At 42.9% G+C, this 23716-nt stretch overlaps 1 pseudogene; it reads right to left on the bottom strand.

The window, feature by feature from the left end:
- Positions 1-566: 566 nt before the first annotated feature.
- On the bottom strand, positions 567-8270 carry LOC132488053 (NADH dehydrogenase [ubiquinone] 1 beta subcomplex subunit 8, mitochondrial-like; annotated as a pseudogene).
- Positions 8271-23716: the final 15446 nt, after the last annotated feature.

Raw genomic sequence — 23716 nt, 5'->3', positions numbered from 1 at the left:
AAATCCAACATGATAATGCTTGTTTACAACTCTTTGCCTTACCTTATGCCAACTTCCTTGATTAATTGTCACAACATGTCCTAGTCAGCTTGGGCTGCTAAAATAAAAGTGTTACAGACCGGGTGGCTTAAACAATAAGCAGATACTGAAACCAAATGGATACTGGTGAGAGTCCTCTTCTGGGTTTCAGGCTGCCATCTTCTCATTGTATCCTCATATAGCAGAAAGAGGGAGAGAGAGCTCTTTGGGGTCTCTTTCATAATGGCACTAATCCCATTCGTGAGGCCCCCACCCTCATGACCTAGTTACCTCCCAAAGGCCCCACCTCCTTTTACCATTACATTGGGAGTTAGGATTTCAACATATGAATTCAAGGGGGACAAAAACACTCAGTCGATGACACCACCACAGACTTAACACTGTACTGCCTCCTTCTTGATTTGTTTCTACAAGACAACTCCACAGTTGGATTAGAACCTCTTTTATTCTTTTTCTTTTCTTTTTTCTTTCCACACCACTGTTTCATTAGGGATTTCATTAAGGTTCAGTCTCTAAGGATGAGGGAGTTACTTAGGGTGCACAAAGCCTCCCCAGATCTCATAGTAAACCACCAGCTCAGGCTCTTTGGTGGGATCATGGACCCCTTCCAGGTGCAGATTAGTATAAGGATGCTGCTTTGGTTCCACGCACGGGTTGGTGGGTGGGGTAATTCTCCCCCACCCAAAACATGAACCACATGAAGGCCACGAAGCTGAAGAGCTGCTTACACACGAGATTCCAAGAAGCAGACATGGGGGACGTGTGCACACAGTTCCTGATGCACACGTCCAGGTCCCAGTGACTTGGTTCAACCTCAGGTCTGGGTGGTCCCAGACACACCATGGATCCCTCTCCTGCCATGAACTGTCAGGGAGCTTTGGGTAGTCACCATACCCCATGCCATCATCAGCCAGGGCTCATAATCTTCCACCCACATATTATACTTCTTGGCTGCAGCTGCCCGTTCTTCTGAGGTCTTGGGATAGGGCCCTGGGAGCATGTCCTTTATAATATGGAGGCTATCTGTGCTCCCAACGACACCACATTTCAGCCTGCCCTCTGCAGCCCTCAGTCTCCCAAGACCAATCCCCAGCCGCTGCCATCTTCATCTTCTTCCCTGGAAACTCTTTATAGACAACAGTCCTAAACCAAATGTCTATTTAAGACCCTATGGTTCAGGGGCTTCCCTGGCTTCCCTGGTGGTGCAGTGGTTAAGAATCCGCCTACCAATGCCGGGGACACAGGTTCCAGCCCTGGTCCAGGAAGATCCCACATGCCGCAGAGCAACTAAGCCCATGTGTCACAACTACTGAGCCTGCACTCTAGAGCCTGTGAGCCACACAACTACTAAAGCCCGCATGCCTAGAACCCGTGCTTCGCAACAAGAGAAGCCACCACAACGAGAAGCCAGCATACCACAACGAACAGTAGCCCCTACTCGCCGCAACTAGAGAAAGCCTGAGTGCAGCAACAAAGACCCAACGTAGCCAAAACTTAATTAATTAATTAATTAATTAATTAATTAATTTAGAGAAAAAAAAAAAACCTATGGTTCTAATTTAAGCTTGTGATTTTTTTTCCCCAACAAACACATGAACATGATTAGCAGTGCTCTCTTTCTTTTAGTGAATTAGATGGTGCACTGATCACATTCTTTTTTAGACTAACGAGTCTCAACTTTGTTAGTACATTATAGTTACTTCAGGAGCTTTTAAAAATCATGATGCCCAGGCCATATTTCAGACCAGTTAAGTCAGAATCTCTGGGATGGAAGTCAAGCATCAGTATTTTCAAGTACCCCCCAGATAATTCCAATGTGCATCCAAGGTTGGAAACCATCCAGAAGGGGAAAGAAATGGAGGAAGACCTCGACGAGAAAGGCCAGCCAATGTGAGAAATGTGAGGTTTTGGCTGATTGATTTGCTGGCTGATTGAATGAATGGTTGGTTGAGGGGAGGGAAGGCATGGTTCTTGATGTGATTTAGGGTTTAGACCTAAGTTGGAAAAGATATTGAAATTCCCATTTTCAGAGCACAGAGCAAGAACATGGCTATAGAGACCTACATTTACCCCTCACCTGGGCCTGTTCAGAACCTTCCATGGCTGGGAGGATTTCTCTCTCTGCCTCCTTTTCCCTCCACTGCCACTGCAGGTCCTTCTGATGACCTCTCCACCTGCCAGCTTCAGGTGGCTTCCATAGTTGCTCCTGCTGCTTCGCTTGAAATGGCAGTCCATGTGAAGTGCGGCTCTCAGGGTGGCAGGCAGTAGGAAGACAGGAGGGAAATTTCTGCCAGTGCCTCCCTGATGACATCTGGTTCACACACTACAAAGGCAACTCATTCACCTACGACTTCAGAAAGTCCCTACATTTCAGCTGGCACTCAACTCCTCTCACAGGAAGCCTCTGCTGATCCACTTCCCAATTTATGTAACACTAATGCTTTGCACGAAGCAGAGATGGGTCAAGAAATGTATGCTGAATAAATAAATTTGACTGCTCTTCTTTTTTCATAGCACTCATAACACTTACATCTGTCAACCTGGCTAGACTAAAACCTTTATGCGTAATTTCTTTCCAGTAGATCCCCAGCACCTGTCAGGTGGCTCTCAATAAACATTTGCTAAATGATGAATGAATAACTAACTAAATAAATACTTCTGGGGCTTCCCTGGTGGCACAGTGGTTGAGGGTCCGCCTGCTGATGCAGGGGACACGGGTTCGTGCCCCGGTCTGGGAGGATCCCGCGTACCGCGGAGCAGCTGGGCCCGTGAGCCGTGGCCGCTGAGTCTGTGCGTCCGGAGCCTGTGCTCCGCAACGGGAGAGGCCACAACAGTGAGAGGCCCGCGTACCGCAAAAAAAAAAAAAAAAAAAAAAAAAAACTTCTTTTGAATCTCACACAGCACCCACTATAAGACTAACTCTAGAAATATTTGGTTGATTGATGCTAATCCAAAGCAATGAAGTTACTGGAAAACTAAGACATTTCTGGAAACTGCAATGCCCTAAGTCTCCATTATTTCTCTGTTTCCAGCTCCCTGGTGATATTTTGCTATTTCCTCAAATGTAAAGCAGCATCAGTAATGTGCTTTAGACTGGGCAGAGCATTAATAAAGTGAGTGTGTGTGTGAATTAAAAAAATAATAAACCACGCAGCAGAAGAAGCTGCAGAGCACTAAATGACAGTAGTCACTGAGGGATCGTTCCCTGCTGCTTCCTGTCCCACGGCGCATGTGCAGAAAATAAACAAGGGAAGAGACGTATTTTAAGAGATAATGACTCAGGGGACTTCCCTGGAGGTCCAGTGGTTAAGACTTCACCTTCCAATGTAGGCAGTGTGGGTTCGATCCCTGTTCGGGGAGCTAAGATCTCACATGCCTTGTGGCCAAAAAACCAAAACATAAAAAAAAAAAAAAGAAGAAGAAGAAATATTGTAACAAATTCAATAAAGACTTTAAAAAAAAAGAGAGAGAGAGAGAGGGCTTCCCTGGTGGTGCAGTGGTTGAGAGTCTGCCTGCCGATGCAGGGAACATGGGTTCATGCCCCGGTCCGGGAAGATCCCACATGCCGCGGAGCGGCTGGGCCTGTGAGCCATGGCCACTGAGCCTGTGTGTCCGGAGCCTGTGCTCCACAACGGGAGAGACCACAACAGTGAGAGGCCCACGTACCGTAAAAAAAAAAAAAAAAGAGAGAGAGATAATGATTCAGTAGTATGCTTGAAATACTAATGACAAGTCAAGAGAAATTGATTAAAACAAAGAAAAATAAGTGTTTTAAGATATGTATATTATTGTGCAAAACTATGATTGAACTAGACTCTCTGCTGAGAATGGTGGCATTTTGGTTCCTGACATGCATGGAAAGTCCTCAAAATGCAGGATAGCTTGCATTAAAGGTTAACATTCATGTAATCCTAAAGTTAGAAAGCCCCTTAAGCAATCAGCAGGAATTCATTCCCTTCCTCTCCACAGGACGAGATTCTAGAGAGAAATAAGAGAGAACCAGATGTTCCAAAATCCAGGAAGAGTGTTCATCATTTTCTTTGGAAGTATGCTTCACTCCCTAGCCAGACTTACTTTTTTTTTTTTTAATTCTTTGTTTTTGTTTAACTGAAACCCATGTTCCAATTTAAACCTGTTTCCTCATTTGGTTCTCAGAAGCAATGGAAAATAACAAGTTAATGTCTTCTTCATGATACATCAAGCCAATCCAAATAACCCTAAACCATTCAACTTTTTCTTTGAAATCCATTGTCTGCAATATTTTCTTAAAATTCTGAATTAGAATTACATTCTGAATACTAAAATCCTAAGTAGTAAATCTCAAAATACTAAAACACATTAAGATGCTTTTATAATAACTAATGACAAGAAAAGGGAGCAATGAAAAGCATTGTTATATGTGCAATAAAAAAGATGTTTAAAATTATTTACAAAAAGTTAAAGTCCACACAAGGGATTTTGCCTATTAGATAATAAAATACTCTATCAAACTGCAAACGATTAAAGCAGTACAATCCTGGCAAACAGATCAACAGAATAAAATAGAGTCCAAAAAAGAAAAAAAATCCATTATTGCTACTACTACTAAGCCATAAAGGTGCCCAACATGATGACATTAGTAAACTCCCCTTGGGTGCCAGTGCCCCACATAAACTGTCTCCATGAAAACCTCACAACGTCACGAAAGAGGCAGGGCTAGCACTCAGCAAGCAAATCCAGACCTCTCTGCCCCCCAGCCCTGTGCTCTTAATGAAGCTTTGCCAGTGCCTTCATTTTGAATCAGTAATATTTAAAATTGGAAAAAGGGCATTGGACCAATTCACTAAACAATGTGAGAAAAAGTAAAGTTAGATTACTGTGTCACATTAGAAACAATAGGTGGATTAAAATCTGAAATGTAAAAAAAATAATAATAAAATGTACTATGTTAAATGTAGAACAGTCTTATAATCTTAGAGTGAAGAAGGTCCTTACTAGAATGGCACCAAGGTTGGAAACCCAAAAGGATAACTGATGTATTTGACCACTGGTACAGAAGAAGACACTCTAAAGAAAGTTAAACAAATCTAGAAAAACTCTTGCAATGTATGTGAGAAACAAAGGGTTAATATCTTTAGTTATAAAATGCACTTACAAATAAATATGAAAAATATCAACATCCCAATTAAAACTGGGAGAAGGATATGAACAGACATTTCAAAAATGAAGAAAGCTAAATTGCCAACAAACATATACAAATGTACTCAATTTACTATCAAAGATATAAGACACTGAAAATACCCCTTCTAGGGAGAAAGTGTGAGCAGACAGAGGCATCCTCATACACCGTGGATAGACACAGAAACTGGTACAAAGAAACATTTCTTTATCCAGAGAATAAAGGAGGTGAGTTAAGTAATCTCTAAGAATCTCTAGATTCTTTCCAGATCTGAAATTCTAACAGTCTTTATTTCTCTGAGTTATGCCAATGCTGTATAAAGGCTTTAGCAATCAATAAAATATATTTTAGGGCCTCCCTGGTGGCGCAAGTGGTTGAGAGTCCGCCTGCCGTTGCAGGGGATACGGGTTCGTGCCCCGGTCTGGGAGGATCCCATATGCCGCGGAGCGGCTGGGCCCGTGAGCCATGGCCGCTGAGCCTGCGCGTCCGGAGCCTGCGCGTCCGGAGCCTGTGCTCCGCAACGGGGGAGGCCACAACAGTGAGAGGCCCGCATACCGCAAAAAAAAAAAAATAAATAAATTAAAAAAATAAATAAATAAAATATATTTTATACAAATAAATTATTAAGATATATTTCCCTCTCCAGCAATTTGAATCTATTTTGAGACTTAATGTGACCCATACAGAAAACCTAATTGCACCCAACACAAACATTTACCAAGGATATGGAAGCACTGGGAATACTAGAGGCAGCCAGGAGCTGGGTGGACAGAGGAAACCAAGAAATAAATAGAAAAGGATTCTCAGGGTGAAAAGCTTTCCCAGAGCTATGGGTATGGGAGCACATGAGACAGGCACTTAAACTAGCCTCAGGGATAAGGGGAGTTGGAAACATTCCTCATAGGCATCAGCTCCCAAAATGGATCTTAAAGGGTAAGCAAGCTTTAAACATATGAAGGGGGGATGCCTCTCCAGGGAAGAGAGCAACATATGCAAAGACAAGGGGACACTGGAGAGCACGGTGAGTCTTAGGACCTCTTAGTGTTTCCTGAGGCTACAAGACATGGACAGCTAGGAACCAGAGAGGAAAAAAACAGGTTTTAAATGTCATCATAAAAAGCCAGGATCTTATTCCTATGGTAACTGTAAACCATCAAAGTAGTACCCTAATAAGATCTGCACTTGAGAAAAAACTCACTCCAGGAGATTCCCATTTCCAGTAAGATAGCAGACTGAGATAACCAGAAAAAATTTCAGGTACAAAAACATTAGATGGGTTAAAGTTTTAAAATTAGTTTAAAAGTATAGTCAAAAGTCACAAAAGACTAAGTGAAATCGCTAGAAAACAAACACAAAGAGGGAACTGAAAATTCAAGTGGTGAGTGCCTCAGCTGCTGCAACACTCAGTTAAAAGGGTGGGAAATTTTGTCCTATTTCAGGGACTTGAGCTTAACTGACCCCAGGCGAGACGTGGGCCTGGGAGAAGCAGGGAGTTGGAGCGAAGACTCTTTGAAGAGCTTCCCCCTTCAGTGACCTCATCCTTTCTCACCTACTCAACAGCACTCCAGCAGTGCTTCACTTTCTGCTTATGTCATCAATGTTTTATCCTTACTGGGTCATTCCTATCAGCACACTAATATGCTGTTATCTTGAACATCTTAAGAATCCTTTCTTTGACCTCAGTTCTCCTGCCAGCCACTGCCCCATTTCTGTTTTTCTGTGCAACAGGAACAATTCTCTCTTAAACCCAGGCCAATCAGGCGTCATCCACACCCTTCACTAAAATTGCTCTTGTCAAAGTCACCAAGAGCTTCATCTTGCTAAACCCCTGATCCTTAGTTTACACAATCTGGCAGCATCCTTGACATAGTCAATCATTCCTTTTCTCGGGTACACTTTCTTTACCTAGTTTCAAGAACACCGTATTCTCTTGGTTTTTCTTCTACTTTGCTAGCCACCTCTTTTTGGTCTCTGTTGTTCACTTTCCCTCTCTTTCACTCAGTGCTGGAGAGCCCCAGAGTTCAGTTCCCTTCCCATTTCTATCTGCACTCACAACCTTGAGCATCTCACCCAGTCTTATGGCCTTAAGAAGCAGACACCAAGATGGGATTAGATGTGCAAGAGATTTGTATGCTGTGAAGCATAAAGGAAGCAGGAGTAGGCTGAGAGAGGCTTCAGATCATGATGACACCCCTATGAAAACAGAGGAGGAAGGAGGGCGGTTTGGGTAGGAAGAGTCTCAAACTGCAGCTCAGTTCCAAGAAAATTTGACCAGGCTGATGGGGAGTCCTTGACTTTCCCATTAGAGTTAGTCCATGCCCTACAGGAATGGGTCTGCACTAGTTCCCAGCTGTGCTCCATCACAGCTGGAACAGCCTCTGTGTGAACGTGGTGGTGGATACGGAGGAATTGTCAGTCAGGAACATTCCCCACAGCAGGAGATCTGAGTGGTCTGTTCCCATGGCAGCCACAGTCCACCCTTTAACCTACATAGGTCTACTTTTCCAGGTAGGTTTGGGGAGCAGCTCTTCCATGGTTCCCATGGCCTCCAGTCTTAAGGGAAAACTTAGAGGAGAGGAAATTATTGGAGTAGTTTCCAGGGCATAACTGGTACTCATCATCTCCTTCCTCCATTATCCAGTCGAAATTTCCCTTGCCCTCAGCTATCACCTTAGCAGGTCTTGGTGACTTCCCTGGTGGTGTGACCCAAACCTTCATTCCTGAGGCATCTTCTCAGGTTGGGGTAACTGCACGTGTCCATTCACAAGTAACAAGGAGCCAGGGAGAACCCAGAGGCTCCTCAGTGGATCATCTAGCTCCACATGTATTCCTCCTGCCCCCCTGTGTAACAGCAGCTCCACTTCCTGCCAAGATAGCAACACCTCTCCTTGCCTGCTTGGCCCTGGATACAAGAAATCCAAAGGGCTTTGACGGTGGCCATAGTCCCTGGCAAGGGGGAGCCTCTTTGGGAGACCAGGATCTCTAACCCTGCAAATCCCAGAGTTCCAGCATCAGGAAGGACAATACCTCCCAGTGGATCATTGGGAGTGATGGGGTGGGGAGGTTCACTCATGTTTCCACCCTTTGGTTCCCCAACCCATATATTATTTCAAATGGGGACACAGTGCCATACAGAGGTCTCTGATTTAACACATATGCTGCATCCTAAAGGATAATGCCCCATCCTCTCAGAGTATTGTGTCTAAGCTGATTCTTCAGCTGTGCCTTTGGAAGACAGTTTCAGAATTCTCTGAGGCCTGCTTCTTCTGAGAAATGTGGTTTGTGATACAACCAACGGATTCCATGGGCATGGGTTCACTCCCATATGTTCTTTATTATGAAATAATTCCCCTATGCTGTGTGGGATCCTATGCCTGTGGATCGGACATTCTATAAGGCCCCAAATAAGGATGCTGGCTGAGGCTTGCTCTATGGGCAGGCGAGACAAAGCATGCCTAGAATAAGCATCTAACCCTGTGAAAACCAATCACTGATCCTTTCAGGATGAAAGGAGCCTAATGTAATTGACTTGCCACCAGGTGGCTGATTGGTCTTCTCAGGGAATACCATATCCAGGTGCTCAGCACTGGTCTCTATTGCTAACAGGTCAGATTTTCAGAGGCCACAGTAGCTAAATTGGGTCAGTAGCCCTCATCTCAATTACTGTGGCCACTCCATTCGTGTGCCCATCAGCCAGTTCTGGGGTGGCTGATTATGAAGTCTGCCTAATGCCATCTGGCTGAGCCAATTTGTCTACTTGATTGTTCAGAGTCTCTTCCATGGGGGATGCTTTCTGGTGGGCATTACATGTGACACAAAGATCATCACACTTTGTGCCTACGCCCATCAGTCCATCCATACATCTTACACCAGATTTTCCGGTACATTTCCTGTCCAGAGAGCCAGCACATTGGCCACTGCACAGGAATCTATGTGCATCCTCACCTCAGGCCATTCCAGCACAAAGTAGATGACCAGGTGCACCTCTCACATTCCATCCTTGGGAAGATTTTCACTCTCTAATGTCTTTCAAGGTGACTCTTGATGTGGCTATAATTTTCAGCTTACACAATATTCCAAGCCAACTCATTTGTGAAACAAGCTTGGGATTATGCCTCCACCTTTAGCTGCTCACAAGGATCTCTCCATATGGCCACAAGTATGAGCTGAGGCAGAAGCATTGGTGCAACTGTGGGGTGACATGGGGCTCTGGACTATCTGCTCATACAGCTTATTCATGCCCTCTGGTCCTACCTGGACTTGATCCCAGATGTACCATTGTCCTCTCACTATGCACTGCTGCTGGGCTCCTCTGAATTTAAGACTTGATGGGTTTGATGACAGGAATCTTGGTCACTTTTATTCACTGATTTATTTATAGCACCTAGAAAATGCCTGGGATATAGTAAGAGCTCAACAAATATTTATTCAGGAAATAAAGAACAGAAATGAATGTAATAGTGAACAAAGAGTTAAAAGGATTTTTTTCAAAAGTTAGTTCCTTGAAAAGACTACTAAGTCAATAAAACTTTAGTAACATTTATTAATTTAAAAAGGGAGACAGTAAAATAAACAATGTTAGGAAACAAACAATGAGACAGAGGTACAGACATGGTAGCTGAAAAAATTAATCAACCGCGTCTCATTTTCACTGCCACCATCTTTACTCTTCCAAACCACCTTTCTTGAACTGCTACTTATTTTCACTGTGTCCAGTCTGTCCCCACCCCTGGTCTATTTTCTACATAGCTACCAGAATCATCTCTTTTTTCAACTTTTTACTTTAAACTAATTTTAGACTTACAGAAAAGTTGCTGAAAATAGAAGAGTTCCTCCACCGAGCTTCTCCCCATGTTACATAACCATAGTAAAATTACCAAAACTAAGAAATTAACATAGGTAAAATACTATTCACTAAACTAAAGACCTTATTCAAATTTCACCTATTCTTCCACTAGTGATCTTTTTCTGTTCCAGGGTACTATCCAGGACCCCAAATTACATTTAGTTGTTTTTTTTCCTCAGTCTGCTCCAGTCTGTGACATTTCCTTAACCTTTACATGTCTTTTATGATCTTGACACTCTTGAAGAGTACTGAGCAGTTAAAGAAGTAAATTATGTCACATTCAGAGAGAGAAAGCCACTAAGAAAACTTTTATGTTTATAAATTTGAAAGCTTGGGTTTGGGAGCAATTCCTATAAAAACTAGTCAAAGCAAACTCAAGAAGAAACCCTGAATAGCCTAGAGCTTTTCAAGAATTAAAATCTACCTCCAAAAAAAAAAAAAAGAAACAAACAGACAAACTTTAGATCTAGTCAGTTTTATAGGTGAGTTCTAGTAAAACTTTAGGAAACACATACATAATCTCAACATTTCAAACTGTTCCAATGAGTCAAAAAGGGGGTCAACTTGCCCATCTCATGTTATGAGGCAAGTAAATGCTTGATACTAAACCTAGACAAGAGCAACAGGAGGAAAGAAAAATCTAGACCGACCTCCTAGTGAATAGAGAAGAATGATTCTTTCTGATTTATGTGGGTCCAAAAATATGATCACCTCAAGATATAAGGAAAAACATTTGATAAAAGATGTACAGTCTTTTAAAAAATCTCTTAGCAGGCTAGAAATACATGGGAACTTCCTTAACTTAATAAAGAGTATCCACCAAAAACCTAGAGCAAACATTATACTTAATGATGAATCATTAGAAATATTTCCTTTGAAAAAGGAAATAAGACCAAGATGCTGGCTATCACTATGTCACAATATTTTATTGGCAGTCTGAGGAAAAGATAACAAGGCATATTTATTGGAAGGAAAGAAACAGAACTGTCATTACGCACAGATGGTCACTCTCTGCACAAGAATTCAAGAGACTGAATGGATACATTATTTGAAATAAGAAAGCGGGCTAATTTTAGAAATTAAGAAGCAGATCTGATTTGGTGGTTGAGTAAGAGAAAGAAGAAATAAGGATGATATCTGGTGTTCCAGCTTGGGAAAATACGTCATGTGGTACCATTTATTTAGATTGCTAATTCTACAGGAAAGTGAGCCTTGAGTCAGGGCAGAGTTATTCTAGGTGGGTAGCTTCCTGGAGAACTTATCTATAGCCCTAAAGATCACTGGAAATACAAGAAGATGGAGGAAAGTGTCGTCAGAACCTCTACTGAAGAGATTACTGCATGTAGTTGTACAGAACACTCTGATAAGCCACTTGAGATGCGGGTAAGACTCCACTCCCTGCAATGGAACATTCTAGTAAAAGTGGCAACTCACTGGACTGACTCCTAAGGAGGGCAGTTCTGATTAGTCCCATGGGTTTTGCTTTTCTTAAAGGGATATACAAGTTTGGGACCAAGCTGATTTGGTCAGGAAAATAGAAGAGAAGCTGGGGCTTTGGAACACTGACAATTCTTTCTCTGCCCTTCTCAAAAGTTCTCAGCCTCTATTCTAAATAAAGGTTGAGGATATTAGCTAGACTTATTGTGGTGGTCATTTTGCAATATACACGAATCATTAGGTTGCACCTAAAACTAATATGTTATATGTTATAAATTATACAATCAATCAATCAATATTGAAAGGGTGACATGGAGGGACAAATTCATAACTACCTAAGAGGCTCATGTATCTCAGTCTCATGCTGGGTGGTGGAAGTGGATGAGTTCAGCTCAGTATGTGACAAGTGAAATGTGACAACTTCACAGTTGGTTGGATAAGTGTGTCTGGAGCCTGGAAATGCATATTTGAGAGTTATCATATTTGAGAGTTATCAGCATATGAAAGAGAGTTGAAACCATGGGCATGGATGGATGGATCATGTAGAAAGGATATAGAGAGCAAAATGAGAAGAGCCACACTCCAAGAATGGAATGCTGAGGAAGAGAAACTAAGAATATGTAGCCAGAAAAGTAGGAAGAAAACTATGGCAGTATCTTTTTTTTTATTGAAGTACATTTGATTTGCACCGTTGTGTTAGCTTCAGATGTGCAGCAAAGTGATTCAGCTATATATATTTATAAATATATATATTCTTTTCCAGATGTTTTTCCATTATATGTTACTAAAGGATATTGTATATTGTTCCCTGCTATACAGTAGGTCCTTGTTTTTTTTATATATATAATAGCATGTATCTGTTAATCCCAAACTCCCCCTGCCTTTTCCCCTTTGGTAACCATCAGTTTGTTTTCTATGTCTGTGAGTCTATTTCTGTTTTATAAATAAGTTCATTTGTATCTTTTTTTAAGATTCAATATATAAGTGATATCATATGATATATGTCTTTGTCTGACTTACTTCACTTAGTATGATCATCTCTAGGTTCATTACGGCAGTATCTTGAAAGGATCCAGGAGAAGAGGGAACATGGAGGAGAAAATGTGCATCAGTGACAAATATTTGCAGAGTGAAAAGAGCTCACTGTCAAAGCCACATAGGCAAATAAATTAAATTCAATCTACTCTTGTTGAATATGGTGATCTTAAAGTAATAAGATTTAATGCTGACAGAATCATTTCCTAACTCATTTGTTCACTCATATTTAACAAAGACCCACTGTGTGCAAGATTTGTACCATTATCTCTCTTTCCTTCTCTCATATTGAGCCAAATTCAAACTCTCTCAGTAGTTTCCTGAGATTCTGAGAATAGGCATGGACTCAATATATAAATTTTCCTTTTTTACTTGATTAATTCCTAAACAACTTCAGCTCAGCACTTCATTCTTATATGTGTTAAAATCAAATAGCTTTTCTGAGGTTACAACCTCCAGTTTTCTATATATTTCCCCAGTGTTTTATATTCATTAAAAACATATGAAGAATCCATGTGCTCATTCTTTTGCTTTTCCCATGCAGTCTTATTTCAGAATCACGTAAACAAACTCTGTTCAGTATTCCCTTGAGATCACCTATATTCTTTATAAAGATATTTCCACTGAATCTAATATAATGCCTTCCTCACTGGATTAGGATACATGGCCCCATATTAACATTTTCGTGACCACCTACTACTCAACACATACTAGGTATCCTTTTGCAATCAAAGAACTTAAAATATTGTAAGGAAGCTAAATTATAGAATTATAATACAAGGCAGAAAATGCCAGGAGAATGAGCAAGAGACTATGAGATTTCATTGGAGGAGAAATTAGCTTTGGCTTGAGTGACCTGGAAGAGTTTCACAGAGAAGGTGGCATTTAAGTGGGTCTTAAAGAAGCAGAGGGATTTCAATAGTTGAAGTTGGGAGGGGCAATGGTGTAAGCAAAATCAGCAAAGCACAAAGCAAGTCCAAGAAATGATATGTACGTACACCTGGTGGAAGAAAATATATCAGAGACAAGAGAGGAGAGATATAAATGCTGACAGCTAACTCAGTACTTATTAAAGCCAGGCAGCCTGCAAAGTGCTTTACGTTCATCATACCATTGAATACTCATACAACTCAAAAGGGGAGCTACCATTCCCACTTCTGTTTATCAGACAAGGAAACCAAGGTACAGCAGGATCCAATGACAAATAGGAAGTGCCTGAGCCAGGATTTGAACCCAGGAAGTCTAATTCCAGAGCTGCACCCTGGGCCCAACATTGCTGAAGAAGGGAGAGGGACTATAGGAGAAGTGGGCAGAGGTCCAGGAGAACACTGGGTCATGGATGTGAAAGGAGGAGTTTCAAGAAGGCAAGGGTTGGGTTTCCCTGGTGACGCAGTGGTTGAGAGTCCGCCTGCCGATGCAGGGGATACGGGTTCGTGCCCCGGTCCGGGAAGATCCCACATGACGCGGAGTGGCTGGGCCCGTGAGCCATGGCTGCTGAGCCTGCGCGTCCGGAACCTGTGCTCCACAACGGGAGAGGCCACAACAGTGAGAGGCCCGCGTACCACAAAAAAAAAAAAAAAAAAAAAAAGAAGGGCAAGGGTTGTTCATAATTATAAATCTCTCAGATAATTCATAACCCCAGACTGAGAAAAAGGTTTTGAAGGGCTGATTAGTTGGCCCCAGAAGACTTCGGGAGCAATGTCAAAGGAGCCAAAACACAGAGGAGTAAAGAGGGAGTAGGTGGTAGGACTGCGAGGCAGCGACCATGAACCATTTTTTTTTTTTTTTTTTTTTGCGGTACGCGGGCCTCTCACTGCTGTGGCCTCTCCCGATGCGGAGCACAGGCTCCGGACGCGCAGGCTCAGCGGCCGTGGCTCACGGGCCCAGCCGCTCCGTGGCATGTGGGATCTTCCCGGACCGGGGCACGAACCCGTGTCCCCTGCATTGAGCAGGCGGACTCTCAACCACTGCGCCGCCACCAGGGAAGCCCCCATGAGCCATTTTTTTCTAGGGTTTTGATGCCCGAGGCAAGGAGCGAGAGACAGCATCTGGAAAAGAGTGGTCAGTCTGTGATTTTGTTTTTCGGGATAATGTATGTGAAGGAACATTAGTGGAAAGTGTTAGAGAGAGAAGACAACTGAAATGCCAAAGTCCTTTTGGGGAATGGGGGGATAAAGAGATCAAGGATGCAGGGGAAGTCTCGGAGAGCCATAGAGATGAAGAAAGAAAACTTTTTCTCTGAGGCAAGAGGAAGGGAAGACAGGAAGGGAGGTAGTGAGGAGAGGCTGAGCAAGCCTACTTCTGATGACCCCAATCACCCTGGTGAAGTAGGAGCCAGGTCCAGCGCTGAAAGAGGTAGGTTGGGCTGGAGACAGAGACTTAAGAATTGTGGTCGTGATTGGAAACAGTCAGTGGAATGTCAACAAAAGTTGTGTTGTGGCTGGCCTAGCATAATTCACTGAGGAGGCTGGCACCTCTCTTCACCCTGCTGTGATGCTTGCTCAGGTAAGAGCTCACCTATAACAACCCACCTCCTTTGTTCTCCCTTCCTGAATGAGACACTCCCACCACTCCAGCCCTCTACATCCTGCTTATTCCAGCTCTCTTTCTAACTCCTTCACTCAGTCCTCAAATGGTCTCATTCCATAGATTTGGCTTGGTACTGCTTCTCTAGCCAGCTCTGACTTCCAGCTTCCATACTCAATTACAGCTCCTCCCTTTGAGATCCTTGCTTTGTAGCTCATCACCTTGTCTGTCCAGCCCGAGCCCTGGAACCTTGAATAGCATATGCTCAAGAGGCAAGCTCCAATAAAGGCTAGCATGTAGGAGGGCTGCAAACAGCTACGATGGCCTGATTTAGAGAGCCTCTGTGCTAGGTGATCTCAGGTTGCCTTCCAGATCCCCTCTCCACACTTTTCTACCTGTCCCAGCCCCCAGAAGTGATCCTGTTTACTATCCAGAAGTCACTCTATGGATAATAAACAGGAGCCCTTGCCCACTGATTTCCAGTAGGGTTAGGCCAATGGAAAGGACTGGCAGCAGTTTGGCAATAAGTAGAAAAGAGAGGGCAAGATATTTATTCCTTTGGCTCCCTCCTGTGTGCTTGCAGGCTGGCAGCAGCTGCATCCTTCCACCAAAGACCACAGCTTCTCTCCAGCAGCTTCTCCTACAGCTCTAACAACAACAACTCCAGCTCCACTCTTGTAAATTCCAGTAACCACTGCTTGCCTTTTCAGGACTAAGAAATGTATTGGTAGGATGTGCTTCAACGTCCCTGTTATTTTCCCCTAATGTCTTTGAAAGCAGTCCATTAACCCCTCTTCAATTTTCCCACTTAAGGATGCTGTCTTTTTCTTTTTTTTTTTTAACATCTTTATTGGAGTATAATTGCTTTACAATGGTGTGTTAGTTTCTGCTGTGTAACAAAGTGAATCAGCTATACATATACATATATCCCCATATCTCCTCCCTCTTGCATCTCCCTCCCTCCCACCCTCCCTATCCCCCTCTAGGTGGTCACAAATCACCAAGCAAAACTCCCTGTGCTATGCAGTTGCTTCCCACTAGCTATCTAGTTTCCACCGGGTAGTGTATGTATGTCCATGTCAGGATGGTGTCTTTTTCTTGCCACAGCCTAACTGATACAGTTCCAAACCTGAATGGGTCCAATTAGCATCATTTTAAGACACATGTAGCAGCCACTATGAATCCTGGAGGGATATCAGCGATAATTTAGATGATGGAGAATCTTTACCTGGATGTCCCACTTGGTATCCTCAAATTTAATGTATCTAAAATCAAATCCATTGTTACCATCCCCTTATCTAAATTTGTTCCTTTTTTCCCATTCATTCTTTAATTTATTTAAGTATTCTCTGTTTATAGAATGCTCTCCATGTGCTGGGCACTGTGCCATGCACTAGGGGTTCAAAGAGGCCCAGAACAATGTTCCATCTCTCTAGGGGCTCACTTCTATGGGGGAGACCCATCCCACAGTTGTTGGGCTGCCCATAAGTAATCTGATACATGCCTTTTTTTTTAACAGTAGGAACTACCTGCTGGCAAAGTATAGAGGAAGAATCCAGGATGAGGCACAGGCCAGAAGACTTCTCCAAGGGAGTCATATATCAGCTGAACATTAAAGAATAAATAAGCTTTCAGCAGTGGAGAGAGTAACAGGGTGAAAGAACACTCTAGGCAGAGTCAGCATGAGCAAAGAATTCAGGTATGAAAGTGCATAGCATGCTCAGGAAATGAAAAGCTGTCCTATACAGCTGGACCAGAGGGTACATGGTGAGTGAGCAGGCAGGCTGGGGTGGGGATGGCAGGGTAAGGGAAGGCAGGGAATAAGTGATAAGGTTTAAAAAAAAAAGTAGGCCTGGTCAGATTATGAAGGGTATTAGTTGTAAAAATATCTGTAATTGTTATGACACCAATGTGGTATCAAAGCTCTTCTGAAGTCTTGTACTTCTGGCCAGTCCCCCAGAACAAACAGACAGGGCTTTCTATCTTTGCCTTAGGGAAGAGATGTAACAATAACAGCCAGGAAACAAAGAAAGTAAGGCCTGGCTTTTGGTTTCTACTGAGCATTTTGAAATTATGTTAGAGCTTATAGTTCTGAGGAAAAATGTCTTCTGAATTTCTAAAATCTTGGGCCCTAAAGGATTAAGGGTGTAGCTTTTACCATAAAGTATACTTTAGATAGAACAGTTGGAGAGTCATGTTGGCTGCCCTTAGGGCTTTTCCTTTCCCATTTCAGATGCCAGACCTACAGGTCACAGTTGGGAACAGGAAAGAATAGAAGAACAGAAGAGGCCTAATGCGAAGGAGTATTCCCGCTTACAGTGACTTAGTTATCAGGGGAATATCCAGATGAAATGAAGCAGGGCACAGGGCAAGACCTCTGGATAGGGTACAGCCACATACATTAAGGAAGAAGGAAAAATCATGAAAGAGACTTTTTTTGCAGACTTCTTTCTTTCATATTTAGGTATGTCTAATTGGAAATTCATAAATTACTGGCATGAATTTTCATAAATGTGCAAGTATACATGCTAGAAGCTACCAATAAATATCTCCTGAAAATAAACAATTGAAAAACGCAATAGAGGCTACAGCACCTTTCTGTTTCTGCTTCATGTCACTTACCCTAATTTACTAACTCATGGAAAATATTATGTAATTGCAAAGTTGTTTGGGATGAAATCACGTGGTGCTTCCTTTAGTCAAAACATACTGCAAGAGTTACTTCTAAATAATATCTTTGATTTGGGGGCCCAAATGTCCATAAATAAAGTGATTTAAATAAGGAAAGAAGTAATTTGAACAAGCGTATGTCTATTGTGGGCCAGGCTGAAAGCACCATATTAGATGAGGCAACCTGGTGTCTAGCTTTGGCAGAAGTTCTAACTATTTACTAGGTCTGCTACTCTCTTTGCTCCGTCATCTTGAAACCAAGAAGGTTTATAAATGTCCACTGAACATACCTGTAGGATTTTAGAGAAAATTTGCCTATCGCTCTTCAGAAAGCATCTATTCTGTATCCTGGCCCCTTTGTCTTGATATTTGCCACTCAGTACTGCTCTGAATTAATTAGACCTCTAAACATCTCGGGACCATGTTTTTGTTTTGTTTTACAAAATTATTATAAAAGTGCAGACTTGATGCATCACAATGCCACTTTCATGTTTTTTTAATGGACTGGTGCTGCTCTTTTCAGTTAATTTGCCTTATAAGTTTCTTGGAATTTCAGAACTACAAGTTTTGGAAGACCGTAACCATAACTGAGGTTGCCCTAAGAGACCTACTCGTTTACATTTCCATTTTCCCTAAAAGCGACAGTAATGAGAAGAGCTGAAAATGGGCAACTACTTAGCCCATATGCATACTTTTGTATGAATTGAAAAGATCACGCTTTTGGGGGGCAGATGTAGAGCACAATAGGAATCATGGCTTAGGGAGAAGAGTTACAGGCTAGATTTCGGCCCCCATTCACTCCCTCAGCCAAGGTTGCTTCAAAAAGACTGCAACCCAGCCTCAAATCAGCTCAGTCCCTGATGGATTAAGGTAATTTGCCCTCATTCTAATTATCCTCTAAACGATATGTGAACCCTCCCTGGAGAAAGATAACTTCATTAAAGCTTCTACAGTATTTTTACACAATGCTCAGCATTTAATCAAAAATTGTCAGGACCAAGAGAAAAAGAGGACCATAGAAATGTACTTACAGATGACTCAGGTATTAGAATGATCTGCCATGGACGTTAAAGTAACTGTGATTAAAATGTTCAGTAAAATACATGATAGGATAGAGAACTTCACAAAAGGACTGGAATGTAGAAAAACCACAAACATAAGTTCTAGAACTCTAAAATTTTAGGTCAATATATGTAGATTGCAAATTACCAATATTAAGGACTATTAATATTAGTGGAAAAGTTGTGAAGAGAAAAGGGAGGTAAAGTATCTGGCAGAGCATAGGAAGAGGCCTTTGGGATGCAGCCACGGGAAAGTAAAAGAACCTCAAGCAAAGCCCTCCTGGGTCTTGCACCTGCATTTCTGACACCACATTGGAGAGACAACTGAGCTGCCTGAGCAGCAGTGTGCTGATGCATGCTGGAAGGAAGTTTTCAGGGAAGTGCCAAGTTTTTTTTTAAATCCTAGGAACAGCAAAAGAAGTTTGAAACATATACCTGAGTCGACACAGAGAACTGTTAGAGTCCAAAACCAAATCTCTCAGGCCATGATGGGGTCCAGAAAGAGGCTGTGATCAATTCCAACCATAACACACAAAAGGATCTGAACTTTTGAATAAACAACCAGACAGGCAAAGAAAGCATCTCTGTCTCAAAAGCAAGCAACTTCTCTTTCATTTCACCTGCTAAGTTGTGTTTGTTTGACACTCATGTTTTTAATGTCAGAAAATCTTTTCTGAGCTACACCCAAATCTCCTTGAGTGCTGTTATTATCCTTGTTGTTATCACCATTCCCCGTCTGTGCCTCTGGTGTGTTAGAGCCTGTTTTACTTGCTCTTCCTCTCCATGAAAGCTTGGCTCTTTAGGTTTATTGTTCTTTTTCTTGGAGTTGGTCAGAGACTCAGTTTACCTACATGCCTTAAATAGTTTGCTGCTGTTCTATAGAAAGCAGCTCCCAGGAGGAAACATTTTTGTATCTTGGTTTCCTTGACCTCTCAGGGTTAACAAGGTTTCACCCTTCTTCAATCTCCTAAGGACCCAAAGAGTCTGGGCATGCTCCCGTCAGCTGATCTTGATCTTCCCTAGAACATCAAGGATTCCCTTGAAACAAGATACCCTAGGCATGGACTTCCGGGGAAGATGGCGGAAGACTAAGACGCAGAGATCACCTTCCTCCCCACAGATACACCAGAAATACAGCTACACGTGGAACAACTCCTACGGAACACCTACTGAACGCTGGCAGAAGACCTCAGACCTCCCAAAAGGCAAGAAACTCCCCACGTACCTGGGTAGGGCAAAGCGGAGAGATTCCCACACAGAGGATCGGTGCCAACCGGCACTCACCAACCGGAGAGGCTTGTCTGCTCACCCGCCAGGGCGGGCGGTGCTGGGAGCTGAGGCTCGGGCTTCAGTCGGAGCGCAGGGAGACGACTGGGGCTGGTGCCGTGAACACAGCCTGAAGGGGCTAATGAGCCACAGCTAGCCGGGAGTCCGGGAAAAAGTCTGGACCTGCCGAAGAGGCAAGAGACTTTTTCTTCCCCCTTTTCTTCCTGGTGCGCGAGGAGAGGGGATTAAGAGCGCTGCTTAAAGGAGCTCCACAGACGGGCGCGAGCCGCGGCTGAAAGCGCGGACCCGAGATGGGCGTGGGATGCTGGGGCTGCTGCCGCCACCACGAGGACTGTGTGTGAGCGCAGGTCACTGTCCACGCCCCGCTTCCGGGGAGCCTGTGCAGCCCGTAACTGCCGGGGTCCCGGGATCCAGGAATGGCTTCCCTGGGAGAACGCACGGCGCACCTCGGGCTGGTGCAACGTCATGCCGGCCTCTGCCGCTGCAGGCTCACCCCGCACTCCGTGCCCCTCCCTCCCCCCTGGCCTGAGTGAGCCAGAGTCACCGAAGCGGCTACTCCTTTAAACCCGTCCTGTCTGAGCGAAGAACAGACGCCCTCCGGCGACCTACATGGAGAGGCGGGGCCAAATCCAAAGCTGAGACCCGGGAGCTGTGAGAACAAAGAAGAGAAAGGGAAATCCCTCCCAGCAGCCTCAGAAGCAGCAGGTTAAAGCTCCACAATCAACTTGATGTACCCTGCATCTGTGGAATACATGAATAGACAATAAATCATCCCAAATTGAGGAGCCGTGTGGATGAAAGGTTCTTGGCACTGCAGCCAGGAGTCAGTGCTGTGCCTCTGAGGTGGGACAGCCAACTTCAGGACACTGGTCCACAAGAGACCTCCCAGCTCCACATAATATCAAACAGCGAAAATCTTCCAGAGATCTCCATCTCAACACCAGCACCCAGCTCCACTCAACGACCAGAAAGCTACAGTGCTGGACACCCTATGCCAAACAACTAGCAAGACAGGAACACAATGCCACCCATTAGCAGAGAGGCTGCCTAAAATCATAAAACGTCCACAGACACCCCAAAACACACCACCAGACGTGGACCTGCCCACCAGAAAGACAAGATCCAGCCTCATCCACCAGAACACAGGCACTAGTCCCCTCCACCAGGAAGCCTAGACAAACCACTGAACCAACCTTAGCCACTGGGGAAAGACACCAAAAACAACGGGAACTACGAACCTGCAGCCTGCAAAAAGGAGACCCCAAACACAGTAAGATAAGCAAAATGAGAAGACAGAAAAACACACAGCAGGAGAAGGAGCAAGATAAAAACCCACCAGACCTAACAAATGAAGAGGTAATAGGCAGTCTACCTGAAAAAGAATTCAGAATAATGATAGTAAAGATGATCCAAAATCTTGGAAATAGAATAGACAAAATGCAAGAAACAGTTAACAAGGACCTAGAAGGAATAAAGATGAATCAAGCAACGATTCAAAACACAATAAATGAAATGAAAAATACTCTAGATGGGATCAATAGCAGAATAACTGAGGCAGAAGAACGGATAAGCGACGTGGAAGATAAAACAGTGGAAATAACTACTGCAGACCAGAAGAAAGAAAAAAGAATGAAAAGAACTGAGGACAGTCTCAGAGACCTCTGGGACAACAATAAACACACCAACATTCGAATTATAGGGGTTCCAGAAGAAGAAGAGAAAAAGAAAGGGACTGAGAAAATATTTGAAGAGATTATAGTTGAAAACTTCCCTAATATGGGAAAGGAAATAGTTAATCAAGTCCAGGAGGCACAGAGAGTCCCATACAGGATAAATCCAAGGAGAAATACGCCAAGACACATATTAATCAAACTGTCAAAAATTAAATACAAAGAAAACATATTAAAAGCAGCAAGGGAAAAACAACAAATAACACACAAGGGAATCCCCATCAGGTTAACAGCTGATCTTTCAGCAGAAACTCTGCAAGCCAGAAGGGAGTGGCAGGACATATTTAAAGTGATGAAGGAAAAAACCTGCAACCAAGACTACTCTACCCAGCAAGGATCTCATTCAGATTTGATGGAGAAATTAAAACGTTTACAGACAAGCAAAAGCTGAAAGAGTTCAGCACCACCAAACCAGCTTTACAACAAGTGCTAAAGGAACTTCTCTAGGCAAGAAACACAACAGAAGGAAAAGCCCTACAATAACGAACCCAAAACAATTAAGAAAATGGGAATAGGAACATACATATTGATAATTAACTTAAATGTAAATGGACTAAATGCTCCCACCAAAAGACACAGATTGGCTAAATGGATACAAAAACAAGACCCATATACATGCTGTCTACAAGAGACCCACTTCAGACCTAGAGACACATACAGACTGAAAGTAAGGGGATGGAAAAAGATATTCCATGCAAATGGAAACCAAAAGAAAGCTGGAGTAGCAATTCTCATATCAGACAAAATAGACTTTAAAATAACGACTACTAGAAGAGACAAAAAAGGACACTACATAATGATCAAGGGATCGATCCAAGAAGAAGATATAACAATTGTAAATATTTATGCACGCAACATAGGAGCACCTCAATACATAAGGCAAATACTAACAGCCATAAAAGGGGAAATCGACACTAACACATTCATAGTAGGGGACTTTAACACCCCACTTTCACCAATGGACAGATCATCCAAAATGAAAATAAATAAGGAAACAGGGCTCCCCTGGTGGCGCAGTGGTTGAGAGTCCGCCTGCCGATGCAGGGGACACGGGTTCGTGCCCCGATCCCGGAAGATCCCACATGCCGCGGAGCGGCTGGGCCCGCGAGCCATGGCCGCGGAGCCTGTGTGTCCGGAGCCTGTGCTCCGCAACGGGAGAGGCCACAGCAGTGAGAGGCCCGCGTACAGCAAAAAAAAAAAAAAAGGAAACACAAGCTTTAAATGATACATTAAACAAGATGGACTTAATAGATATTTATAGGACATTCCATCCAAAAACAACAGAATACACATTTTTCTCAAGTGCTCATGGAACATTCTCCAGGATAGATCATATCTTGGGTCACAAATCAAGCCTTGATAAATTTAAGAAAATTGAAATTGTATCAAGTATCTTTTCCGACCACAATGCTATGAGACTAGATATCAATTACAGGAAAAGATCTGTAAAAAATACAAACACATGGAGGCTAAACAATACACTACTTAATAACGAAGTGATCACTGAATAAATCAAAGAGGAAATTAAAAAATACCTAGAAACAGATGACAATGGAGACACGATGACCCAAAACCTATGGGATGCAGCAAAAGCAGTTCTAAGAGGGAAGTTTATAGCAGTACAATCCTACCTTAAGAAACAGGAAACATCTTGAATAAACAACCTAACCTTGCACCTAAAGCAATTAGAGAAAGAAGAACAAAAACACCCCAAAGTTAGCAGAAGGAAAGAAATCATAAAAATCAGATCAGAAATAAATGAAAAAGAAATGAAGGAAACGATAGCAAAGATCAATAAAACTAAAAGCTTGTTCTTTGAGAAGATAAACGAAATTGATAAACCATTAGCCAGACTCATCAAGAAAAAAAGGGAGAAGACTCAAATCAATAGAATTAGAAATGAAAAAGGAGAAGTAACAACGGACAC

The sequence above is a fragment of the Mesoplodon densirostris genome, chromosome 4 (assembly GCF_025265405.1).
Source record: "Mesoplodon densirostris isolate mMesDen1 chromosome 4, mMesDen1 primary haplotype, whole genome shotgun sequence".
Lineage (NCBI taxonomy): Eukaryota > Metazoa > Chordata > Mammalia > Artiodactyla > Ziphiidae > Mesoplodon > Mesoplodon densirostris.
The sequence above is the reverse complement of the archived record's forward strand: the minus strand, read 5'-3'. Positions and strand labels throughout refer to the sequence as shown.